Source organism: Apium graveolens, chromosome 2 (assembly GCF_009905375.1).
Source record: "Apium graveolens cultivar Ventura chromosome 2, ASM990537v1, whole genome shotgun sequence".
NCBI classification, from domain to species: domain Eukaryota; kingdom Viridiplantae; phylum Streptophyta; class Magnoliopsida; order Apiales; family Apiaceae; genus Apium; species Apium graveolens.
Window position 1 is genome coordinate 234031678 of NC_133648.1, and position 14022 is coordinate 234045699.

The following is a 14022-nucleotide window of genomic DNA, read 5'->3' on the forward strand; positions in this document are numbered from 1 at the left end:
ATAATGTCATGGCTAATATGTTTTATGTTTAGATTTCAGATCTTATTTGAACAGAACAAATCAGTACTTAACTGATCAGTACTTATACTGGACGTCAGAACTTAAGGGATATCAGTACTTATGTTATCAGGAGATAAGCATCAGGAGATAGATATCAGAACTTAAGTGCTGAAGGACGATCAGATAAGGACAGTAGCTGATTAAAGTTAAGAAGATCAAGATAAACATAAGAAGAGATATGCATGAAGAAGGAATTCCGTAAAGAATGGAATACTTGGAAGGAAAGATATCTGATTGATATATATTAGGAAGCAGAATTATATTCCATATCAATTAGCGATTATCTTGTAACTGTGTAATATATAAACACAGACATAGGGTTTACACTATAAGTGTTATCATTATCGAGAATATTATTTACTGTAACCCTAGCAGCTCTCGTGATATTTTGTTCATCACTGAGAGATAACAGTTCCAGATTGTAACAGAGTTTATTGTTTCAATAAAGTTTGTTTTCTGTTACATAAGTTCTTGAAGTTTGATTTGATTGTAATAAACACTGTATTCACCCCCTCTACAGTGAAAGTGTGACCTAACAACACAGCTGAACAACTGATGGAGTTCAATCACGTGTCAGCAGTTGTTCACATAGTGATAGTTGTACAAGTATCCTTAGACTTGAGGTCATCATAGTCATCTTGTGTACACTGAACTATGCTTGGTTTAGTTCTTAGTCTCAAGGGACAATTATAAGGGCTCTACTAGGTATAGAAATTTGTACATGAAGATAGTGTATGATCAATAAAGGATCTACCCCTTCCAGTGTAGGAAGAGAATGTTCAATGCTGATCCACTTATGTTAGTTCAGGAATCTCTGGCCAGAGTGAATGAAATTAGAAAGGAGTTTCTAATTTACATTAAATAGAACTAAGCATAGTGAATGAGAAAGCAAGTGATTAAATAAGATAGGCTTGACACAAGTTCCATGCCTTGTATTTAATCATGACATTGCAGGGTAGAAGGAATTAATTGTACGGTAACTACTCACTGAATAGGTTCTTGGTATTCTAAGCAGTGAATTCGTATTATCCGGTTAGTCGCGATATGCTGAGAAGTATCCCTCACGATGTAGAATAAATATGATTAATTAATTAATCATATTTAATTAATATTGAACCTACAGGGTCACACCATAAAAGAGAATGATTTAATGGTGGAGGAATTAATTAATAATGGCTGATAATTATTTATTTATGAAATAATTAATTGGAAAATTTAATAATTGATTAAATGAGATTTAATTGATTATAAATTAATTAAGAAAAGGTTCTTAATATTATTAATTAAGAATTTAATTTTTGGAAATTAAATCAAGTGAGAGAATTATTTCTAAAGAGTTTAGAAAAAGGATTAATAATTAAAAGATATTTTAATTATTAGTGAGAATAATAAAGGGTTAATAATAATAATATTTTATGGGAAAATTTTCAGCTGAAAATTTTGCCTATAAATATACTATTATAGACCCTATTTTTGCCTCAACCAAAAAGATTTACAAAATCCTAATTCTCTCCATCTCCTCCACTTCATTACATCGTTTTCTTGGTGGATACCGGTGGAGTGCTTCACACTTGAGGAACAGCTGCTAAGGATCTCCGTTCATCGTTTTTGGATCGCCATTAAAGACCTCCATCTTTCCATTAACGTAAAGCTTCTTAAGGTAAACATACTGAACTACGAATTAAATATTATTTTTCACATGGATCCTGCGGAGGGTTTTGGTTTTTTTTTTAAGATTTAAATTTACGTTTTCGCTGCGTTTATGTGCTAAAAACCCTTCAGATAGCTCACCTGCATCTACACCAATGTCTACTGCAACCAAGTTGGATGAAGACAAGAAAGGCAAGAGTGTGGATATTTCAAGCTACATAGGGATGATTGGATCATTGCTTTATTTGACTGCTAGTAGACCAGACATCATGTTTGCTACTTGTCTATGTGCTAGATTTCAAGCCAATCCAAAGGAATCACATTTGATGGCTGTGAAAATGATTTACAGATACTTAAAGGGAACTCCAAACTTGGGATTATGGTATCCTAAGGGAACTGGTTTTGAAGCTGTTGGATACACAGATGCAGATTTTGCTGGATGTAGGGTTGATAGGAAAAGTACTAGTGGAAGCTGTCAATTTCTTGGTCAAAGACTTGTATCCTGGTATAGTAAGAAACAACAATCTGTGTCAACTTCCACAGCTGAGGCTGAATATATAGCTGCTGAAAGTTGTTGTGCTCAGGTGCTTTGGATTAGAAATCAGCTAATGGACTATGGTCTAGTGTCATTAGCGGATTTATTTACAATATTTATATTTTTTTGAATTTCTTTATTTTTATAAAGAAATATTAAAATTAATATTTATTTAAGGAAAATATAAATTAATTATTTAAATTAAACAAATAAGGTTGGACCTGACTATTTATTTTGATTAGCACTTAAGCCCAGAGATGAAATTGGGGGTGGGGGTGGGGCGGGAGCTGAAAATTGGGGCGGGTGGTTGAAATTTAACCAAAAAAAAGGGCGGCACATTAGGGTTTGTTGAAGCGTGTCTCTCTCCCTCCTCCGTCTTCCTCTTCCTCGGCATCTCTCTATCTTTAGGTATTTAGAATTTCATTTTTCTCTCTTCTTGTTAATATGGTTTTCATGAATTGCTCTCTCACTTTTAACATAATATGATTTAGAGATGGATGTTTTCAAGAGGGCTTCTTTGTTCAGGATGTGTTCTTGTGGTCCAAGAGGACACAAAATTGGTGCTTTTTTCTATCTTTTCTACTTTACATGATCTCTAATTTGTGGTGTATTGTTTACTTGATCTTGATTTTACCTAAAACAGTTGTCAATTGTTAATTAGGAATTTCCTGAGAGGTTTCAGTTGACATAAGCATTCAACCTGAAGAAAGTGAAGGTTTGTCACAATATTTGACTGTTACTCTCCGTTTTCATTATTTGTCGTTTGACTCTTTTGTGCATTTGTAGCATATGATATTTTTATTAATGCATAATTAACACTGTATCCAACTGTAACATGCTGTGCACGGTGTCCATCTGCTCTATATGAAACCTTAGATCTCTCCATATTGTGCACTTTTTTTTATCATTTTAAATTTTGAATAGCTACAAATTATGTTTAACAGGCCTGGGTGCCAGAGATGATAGCTAGTGTCACAAAGATGCTGGATAAGTGGGGAGAACTAATAGCTACAAATTTTGAATTTATGACGTTTAATTTTTCAATGCAGGTTAGATTTTTGAACTTCTAAATTTAATGTTCACTTACGCCCCAAACTATTTTCAACCTATCAGTTGCTGATACAATTATATGTTTTCTATATAACATGCTTACTCAATGGTTTTATAAAAATGCCATTTAAGATTGTTTGAATTTTTTCATTAAACATTACAATCTGATACCTTCACATCTTTGTTTCCTTTTTATTCCTCTGTTTACCTAATTATCTCTCATTAATCATTATATGGTTAGAATTTTTATCAATTCTAGCAGCGTGATAGTTGTTGTATTTAAAGATGCATCCCACTTGCCCAACATAACTCTGTCCATGCTACTATGGCATTTGGACTGTGGTTAGCTATCTTATTGTGAATATTTTATGTAAGTGTCAACTGCTTGCAGCTGAAATACCTGCAGCCTTCAGAAGTAATAATGGCTAATATATAAAGTCAGGTTATTAACTTGAGCCACTTAAAATTGCATATACATATCATATAAGGACTGCTATTGAGCTGACATGATAGCTAATAGTGCTATACTTTAATACCTTGTGATGTTTTTATCGAGATTGTAAAATTTGGCATTTTTAAGTTGGTTATGTTGAATTCTTGTATTCATTGTTTTTAATCGCAATAAGGATGTTACATCTAATGTTATCCTTGAATCATGAAAGAAAATATGAAGTGAAGTTGCACTGTTTCTGTTCTATTGTTCTTTTTATCTAGATTTAGATTCTATCTTCTTGCTATTGTATAAATGCATATATGGACACTCATTCTAGGTAACATTCTCAGGCAATTGACCACATCATTAATTCTGCTGCGAAATTAAACTACATGTCTGCCGGTCAAATTTCGGTACCTATTGTTTTCAGAGGACCAAATGGTGCTGCAGCAGGAGTTGGTGCCCAACACTCTTAGGTATGACTCTTGTTTCTTTGAAATTCACTTATTTCTTAATGACGAGGACAACGGTTCTGGACTAAGGAAATAGGGCAAGTGTGAGAGACATTAGCAGAAGACGGAAACACTTCCAGTAATTTGTTAAAAAGAATGGAAGGGAGGTGTGAAAGGCAAAAGCTGAAAAAGAAAACACTTTAAGTAATCAAGTGAAATCTCTCTGACCCTGAAAAACTGTTATAGTTTTTTTTATCATTGACGGGGTAGATATCACAGACGAGATCATCTCACATCCTGAACTTAATATCTTTCTACGAGTGTGATCGTTATATATATTAAATAAATATAATCTACCATCATTGATGAAATAGCTTTTATAGAGCACTGTTAAATTTCTCATGTTACAACTGTTTCACAATATTGTTTATTAACTTCTGTGGTTTTCAGTGCTATGCATAATGGTTTGGTGCGTGTCCAGGGTTGAAGGTGCTCGCTCCATACTCTTCAGAAGATGCTCGAGGCTTGTTGAAAGCTGCTATTAGGGACCCAGACCCTGTTGTTTTCCTAGAGAACGAGTTGCTGTTAGTATTTTTCTGAATTCTCTTTGGAATAGACCACATATGTATGGAATATTTACTGGCTTTAGTTCTGTGCTGCAGATATGGTGAGTCATTCCCTGTTTCTGCGGAAGTTCTTGATTCTAGTTTCTGTCTACCAATAAGGAAAGCCAAGGTGATTCTCTTGATGTAATTCTTATCATTACAACATTTACGTATATCGTCTTTACTGGTTCTTATTGGTGGTACAGCATATGAATATAAATTTGGGTAATATGATTTTTGGTCACTAAACTGACAATAACCTATCAGTTATGTAACCCATTAGTTGAATGTTTACCTGAACAGTTGGAGGGAGACCTCCAGCAAGTAATGCTCTACTTTTACTTAACTGACTAAAATTATGAAAATCCTTTTTTGTAATATCCGGGATATATCGTGTAATTATTTTTGCTATTAAATAATTATTATGTGTGTTCAGTATCTATTCTATGAGATAATTGTTAAGTGTTATCTGTACTTGGATATTTAAAAATAATATTAATTGAGTATTTTAATTTTTATATGTCCAAAATAAAATATAGATAATTGTCATATCTTCCTAATGATTTTGATGTTGATTTATGGATTTATAAGAATCATATGAAATTTCTAAAATCTTTTTTCGGGTAATTAAAATCTATTTTATAAAAACGGGAACCAACCGACGTCACCCGTTGTTACGTTTTTGGAACCCGAAACTCTTCCGAGAACTCCTTCCTAACCTAATTGTAATATTCCGAGCATATTCCATGTTTCGTCTTTTTCGATCCGGAGTACGGGTTGTTCTGCGCGGGTCCCGGCGCAACATTTTCGATACAATATTCATTTCCGTAAATCAATAAAACCCGTATTTTTGATAAACGGGAGCTTTTTATTAAACTATCCCAATTATCACTTCGTAATACGTGTAACCAGGTCCTGAGACCAAGACCGCAGTACAAATTGTACTGGTTTGGATAATTATCCCGAAAACCGATACCGTTTGGATCAGTTTTTATAAATAAACGTACCGTTTTGATCCAACGGGATACTAATTTTCTATAAATATAAATAGCCTTCTACCGTATTTTATTTCGTATCAAAATCATTTGCAGACAGATAAATATATAATTTTACAGAGAAAAATCATATATTCATAAACTGTTCCAAGAATCAAATCAACTTTTGAAGGTGTTATTGATCTTTGTTTGAAAAGCTCGAGTATTGGATTTGAAGGTCTTGAAAAGTTCTATCAGAATCTGTAATCCATATACCTGCAGAATCAAAGGTTTATTTTCTGGAAATTTATTTATTTTCGAATTTATTTTATTAAAAATATGAATTTTTGTTCGGATGATTGTTTGTATGATTTGATGATTGCATGTTGTAGAGCTTGTTTTCCTGATGATTTTCATATGTCATACGTCTGATTTGGAGTTCAAAAACATGCTCAAAAGTGGGTTTAATTTTCGAATTTCAAAATTAGGGTTTATAACCTGTATGAATGTTTTCAATTGAAATTTGGGGGTTTTTGATTCAGGGGTTATTAACTGTTGATTTATAGTGGGTTGTGTTCCTTATGAAATTTGTAATCGATTGATATATAGCTCGTTAACAGAGGATGCTTGAATCGTAGGGAGTTGTGTTTTTAAAATTCCCGATGTTCGCCGGAAACCGACGATGTTCTTGGCCAATTTCCGGCCAGAACAGGGATGATTAGGATGATTTGTTTGCATGGATATGTTCCTGGTAATCTGTAGTTTAATTCTGGAGGTGATGGTGGTGGGAGGATGTCGGAGGTGAGTTCTCCGGCCACCCCCGACTTTTCCGGCGACTGGAACTGCGAAATTGCAGATTGGTCCTTGTACTTTTGAAAACGATGAAGTTTGGTCCCCCAGGTTTCCAGACTTTGCAAAAATTGGATTCCTGTTTTAAAAATGTTTAAAAATCATATTTCCTATTTATTTTTATTATAAAAATTCATTTTTAATTTCTGAAAATTCTAAAAAAAAATTAGTATCTTAATTCCAAAAATTATTTTTAATTCAGAATTAAATCCGAATTAATTAGTTAATTAATTTCAGTTAATTTTTAATTGATTAATTGGTCAATTAAATTGGAAATTAATTGATTAATTGATTTAATTAATTATTAATTGATTTTAATTAATTATTTAATTAGATTTAATTACTTAAAAATGATTTAAAAATTCCGAAAAATAGTTTCGAGCTTTAAAATATTATTCTAAATTATTTCCAAGGCTCGATAATTATTATAAAATAGTTTCGGAGCCAGAACTGACCAACCGAACACTGTTCATTATTCCGAAATTGATCCAACGACCCATTTTAATTACGAAAAATATTTTAAAAATCATTTTAAATACCCGAAAGCCTATTTATGACCCGAGACTTCTTTATAAAAGACATATCATTGATTACGTGATGTATTATGTGCTATACGTGACTTGTTGATTGACTATCGGTCTATATATTCGGTGTTTACTTGATTATTGCATAACTTTCAATCCGTTAATCGGATTTGGGTAAAACGAAGGGTAGATAGAAGTATGTGTTGAATAGAACTCTATGAGTCGATTATTGATAGATGCTTATGATATGTGAGCAAAAGAGGCAAGGCGTAGGAAAGGGAAACAGGTAGTTGAGGAGTAAAATGGTTGTGATTGGAAGCGAGTGCAGTGTAGTAAGCTAATACCAGGCAAGTGTTCTGAACTTTCTCGAGATATTGTAGTACTTGATAGTCTTGTTGATATTGCAAGTGCTTTGAAGCACTGTACCCTAAACCTTAATTCCAGTTATTGATCTTGAGCTGTAACCTGATTCTTTCTAGACCATTGATTGTTGTATAACCGAACACGAACTTCAAGTACACGATACTACTCCACAAATACATACAAACAAAATCCCAAACACTGAACTGAATTACTTATATACTCAAACATTATATCCTATGCTTTGAAAGCCCAAATCTTGAAACCTTGAAATGTTGATTCCTTTGTTATCCAATTCTTTCATTACCCAGCATCCAAGCTTTGAAATTATCTTATTGATCTTTACAAGGATTGAAACCCTTTCATTGTTAAACACTTATTGTTGTTAATGATTCTGGTTATTGTTTATTATTTCTTATTCTATTATTATGTTAGAATTGGATTGTTTTTATAAAATTGTGGACCAGATTCGTGGTCAGACCATATAATGGTCAAGTTAGGCCAATGTGTGCCTTAGATCCAGTAGTTAGAGCAATGCTGTGTGCCTTACTCAGGGTTAGTGCGTGACTGATCACCAACCTAACCTTGGTTTTTAAATTAAAAGTATAATATCCAATTCTAAATCATAATCCATTGTTCACTTGATATCATAATCATGTTCACCTGATGATCATTATTCTCAGTTTTGTCATTGTGGCTTGCTGAGCTAGTTAGCTCATTTATGCGATATTGTTTCTGTTCTTTTCCAGTTAAGAAGGAACCAGTTGGTACCGCGGATCCCCAGTCCAGTGCGAGAGCTAGGGGTTCAGGTTGATTGAGCGGAGTTAGTAGGCTTCCTTTGGGATTATTTAAGTTTGTAAAAGTTGTAATAAAGTTTAATAATCAGTTTGAGTTTGAATGATTGGGATTTGAACGGTTTGTAATATATTAGTGTGTTTGGCTTGTGTGCATACTTTAACCTGTTGCGGTCCGTGGTGATTGATAAGTAGGGTCACTGCATATATTATTATTATCTTTATTATTTTTATAAGCAGGTTATAAAGAAGGTGTGTGTGTGGATCCCAAACTTCTGACCCGGGTTTGGAGGGCGCCACATTTCCCTTGTTTATAGGCGCTCTATTAATTCTAGAATCTCTGTCGTATGTAAGTTGCATAAGATTAAGACTGTTCCAGCTCTTGCTTCCTAGAATGTGTAATCCAAAGGATATCTGCGATATTAACACCGCTCATGTATTTTCTTCTTCTGGTATGATATTCTAACTTCAGTTAGTTGCCTGAAGGCATGGATACATACGGAGTTTGATACATCACTATTTTGTATACTTAATTTTGGTAATAGCAAACTTTTCATTCTTGGCAGTTGCGTTTAGACAGCTTTAAATATGAAGCCCATGCACTTCCATGACCTTACCGCAAGTGTAGACTTCATAAAGATTCCAATCTTGGAAGAGTTGGTTCCTGAAGGATACACCAGTTTGGTTGAGGTTCATGGATTGGGATTTGCAAAATGCTTACTGTCCTCAATTTTTTATTGCATTTTTTTATTGCATTTTCCAAGTGTCATTTAAGCGCATAATCTTCAGATTCTTATTCTCTCAGGATGCTCAGAACTAGACAATCTACATGAGGAGCTGTATAGAGTTCAACTAATCTGGTGGAGCTTCATATTGATGGAATATGAACTATCATCCTTCAGATGTCCCTCACTAACCTTAAAGAGCTGTCTTTAGGACGATGTGCAGGTATCCAATTTAGTTTATGGAGATCTAATCTCTGGCCTTTATCATTCTTATGAATAATGCAGAGCCTCATGGATTTAGTGCTACCTTCATTATCGTCGATAGATATGTTAAGAACTGTCAATGTTATAGTGCCCAAGTCCCTTGAAGCATTGCCACAAGTCCGTAACTTACATCTAACATCGAGTTAGTTTATGCCATGAACTGCGTATTCATACAAAAAGTAAAAAAACCACATTTTGGGAACAAAAGCACTAACCAGCTCTTTGCATTTGCTTATTTCACAAAACTATTAAAATTTCAAAGAAGGCGGTGACCATGCTCCTGCCACAGGTTCTCTCTGTTTCTGAAAATTATGATTCATTTTGTTCTAAATTTTGTTATTTCTAAAAATTACTATAAGAGTTTTTGCTAGTTTACTTACAGTTATAGTTTGCACCTAAAGTACAAAATCAGTACTGTAACACCCCCAGATCCGGGGTTGGGGATCCGGGCCGTCACGGTCTTTCTTTCCACAATATCACTTCATTTAATTAATAAATAACCTTATGCTGTGACCCCACACTAACACACACCACAACCCGTTATAGTCTCAGAGATGAAATTGAAATAAGTACAAGTCTTTGAATCCACAATTTAAAAGTTATTACAACCCAAAATGATTACTTAATAAGTTTACAATTAATTGCCATTATCTGCCACAAGTTATAATTATACATAATTGATTCTCAAAAGTAGATGGTCTGATCTACAATAGATCTACCTCTGCAGCTATAGCAGCTACAACATCAATGGGAAGATGCGGGACGCTTCCCACGCGCTTGCGCTGGGTCTGCTTGAGTCTGGCCATCCTTCCTAACTGTTGTTGTGTGATGAAGAAATAAAGCAAGAGTGAGCCTTACAGCTCGCAAGATAATATATAGTGTAATCAATAATGCAAGTATCTAATAGATAACTTACTGAAGACCTTTATCAAAAGTAAGATAATTACTTACTGGATATAAGCTTAAAGGAAGATGAAGTTACCAAATACTTCACTATACTTATATCATTTATAAGGCTACTTGAACTACCCCTGTTCAAAGTATTATAGGTTTAAAAAAAAAGTCATCCCATAAATGAGACCACAAGTTAAGAATTGAATAGATTCAATCTTTGAAATATTATTGAATGAAATAAAGTTACGAGATACTTTATTTAGTCCCAATATATATCCACATATATATCTCTTAAACATTTCCTGGAACCTCTGTTATGTAAAGTATGAACAGAGTTGGTAACATCCAATGAATTTTGGAAAGGAAAAGAATTTTGGCATAAACCCGATATCTTGCTGATCAGGAAAAGATACCAATAAGTAACCTTTTCTACTAGTAGATGGATGAATCCCCCACCGGTCATCACCCTGGCCTCATTAGGACCTTGTGCTGGACCGCCACCCGGCCTCTTACGCGTTGATGGACTGCCACCCAGCCACTTACACTTTAATAGACCGTACCCCGGCCTGTCGCTTATGCCGACTCAATTAGATGGGCTTACTTCCCGAACGTTGGGTAAGTAATCAATTCATTTGTTTTCTCTAAACAGTAACCACATTACGAATATAAAATACACCACAGAGCTGGATCCCCCAGGTTTTGAGCGAGTATTTAAATCCCCTTTGAAAGGAAGATCTTAAATATAAAAAAATGAGTTTTGGGGTCCACTCTAACTTTAAAAAATCATTTTGAAGACTCGAAAACATTTTTAAGAATGTTTGGAGTACTGCTGATTTATTAAAATAAATCAGTCCCGATATATTAGAAAATATCTGAATATTATTATTTAAATAATATTTTCATAAAGATAATCCTTATAAAATAATCGAAGTAGAAGTTTTAAAACTTATACTTGAAATGGATATTAAATAACCAAAGATATACTTATATGAAAGTACTATCTTTATTTGAATAATCGAAAATATGTTTGATTATCGAAACATTATTCTTTAATAAAATAAAGAATATTATTAAATAATAAGCGGAGTCATAATACCTCGAATGAATACTATAAATAATATTCATTAAATAAAATAAACGGAGTCATACATCCTCCAATGAATATCCAATTAATAATCATTAAATATAATAAGCAGAGTCATAAGTCCTCGAATGAATATTCAAATAATATTCATTAAATAAAATAAAGTTATCGAATAAACCTTATTCGATTAATAGTTTTGAAAACTATAACCATATATATATATATATCTCAAATCTACTCGGGGTCCTCAACTCCCGGTTTTAGAAAATGTTTTCACCTTTGGGTCCCTATACTAAGGGTATATGCAAATTACCGCTATTCTCTAGCATAGGTATTATGCAACTGTAAGCATTTTAACCAACAGATATATAATCCAAGAATATGAAACAGGCATGCATATATACCATATCACATGCTACATATACACATATACATCACAACAACAGTATAACGGGTAGAAAACTTGACTGAGCGACTGGGGGTTACGAATGGCCCGGGACGAGTCTGGTAACCTATAAGCAAAAAGTAAGTTAGAATTAAACCAAAGTCACTTATAAATCTATACTCTAACCAACTCAGACTCTAACACTCGTTTTGCGCTTACTGATTCTCTTAAGTCACTCGAGTACCCTCGGCTCCACTATTTTTAATAATTTAACCATTACGAGTTTTAAGGCAATTCCTTCGCGAGTGTCTTACCAACTGCCTATTACACCTTACATAAATGTTTCATACTTCAATTAGTCCTTTTTGGCTTTAACCTATGTTTCAAAGTAAGGCGAGGGGAAAAGTTTCGTTCACGAAACGCCGTTACTTAAAACGGTCGTTTCTCCTAAACCGTATATCGGAATTAAATGAACTACATATCAAAACAAAGCTCGTAACATGAGCTATCTAAACATGGAAATGGTCATAATTTAGCAGGGAGTTCTCGGGTCCAAATGTTATGAACAAAAGCAGTCTAAAGTAAATCGGACATTACGACGGCTATGTTTACGCGATTTCCCAAATTTAAACCATTCAAAAACCATCACAATTCAACCTCAACCCATTCATACAACCAAAGTCCATCCTTATCACATCATAACAGCCCCAATCAATTCAATATTAACATTTATATTTATGCCTAAGCTTGAATTTAACTATACTTAAGTTCTTTTAACCAAAACAACAAGATTCACCATTCCATTTCACTACCACTCCAACCCAAACTCTAAACCACAAGCATTAAGCTACTATATCACCATAATAATCAAAATCATCTTATTATACAAAGGGATCTAGGGTTTGGAGATGATATACCTTCCTTGAAGTGGTGGGAGTAGCTAGGAAGCCTTAAGAAGCCTTGAGAAGTCTTAGGGATGCTTGGATCTTAAAGGAAAACAAGAAAAAATCAAGTTAAAAACTTTGAAATCACTATTCATTGTCTTCTTCATTGATTTCTTGAAGAAGATTGAGAAAGAATTGAAGGCTTAAACTCATAATATAGCCATAACTATGCATAAGGATGACTAGGGAATTATCTTACCAATTTAGGAAGCCTTGATCTTGAGTTTTGAAATTTGTTTCTCTTGGAAATGGCAAAAGCCGAGAGCAAGCCTTGGTGATGAAGAATAAAAGTTTGTTTTGATGAGAAATGATTTGTTTGGCTTGGTTGATTGAATTAGATTTGTTTTATTTTAGGTTAATTACCAATTTAACCTTGGTTTTGTGTGGTTAACAATCCACCACATTTCCTTCCTTCTTATGTCATGTTTATGTCATGCTATGATGTCATCTTCCCCTCCTTGTCCTCTTCTCATTGGTTGGGTGACATCATCCTCTCTAATCCCTTTGATTAACTTCCTTAATTGTTTGCCTAATGACCGCTGATCTGTTATACGGTTCGCTTAACTTTCGTTTTCGTTTATCATTTATCGTTTGAGGGATCATACCCGGGATCTTATTACTTAGGTTCCCTTAACCTTTCTCAATATATTGTATTCCTTTTATGATCCTCTCTTATAATCCTTTAATTTAAATCCTTTTTATCCTGTTACCTTATACTCAATTCTTTCCGTATCTAGTGGACTTCCGGGAAAAATCAAAGTGTTCGGAATTGGATTCTAACGATCTTTACCTACACTTATATGTCATATAGAGTGCCAATAAAATCTCAGAATATCCATAAAAGAACCCCTACCTAGTGTGGCATGAAAAGTTTTCTCATTCAGCAAAAACACTATTCATAAGGGTTTCAAAAATTTTCCAAAAATTGGGGTTATTACAGTCTCCCCTCCTTAAAAGGATTCCGTCCCGGAATCAGATAGAAAATGAATAGGGATACTTTCTTAACATTGCACTTTCTAACTCTCGAGTAAATTTTCCCACATTGTGGTCCTACCACCAACTCTGCCTAGTTTAATAACCCTTCTCCTAAGCACTTGTTCATTTTCACTCTCTAACCCTTCCTGGTTGCTCCATATAGGTTACGTCGGGTTGCATGTCTATGTGCTCATATGCCCCTATTTGTCTGGCATCCGAATTACACTTCCTTAACATTGATACGTGAAACACGTTATGACTTGCTACATGTTCTGGGGTAAGGCTAGCTCATATGCTAACCTCCCAATACTTCTTAATATATCCAAGGGTCCAACAATTGGTGGACTTAGCTTTCCTTTCTTTCCGAATCTCATTAACCCCTTCCAAGGGAATACCTATAACAACACTAGATCCCCTACTTCATACTCTTTGTCCTTTCGTGTCAAATCAACATACTTATCATGT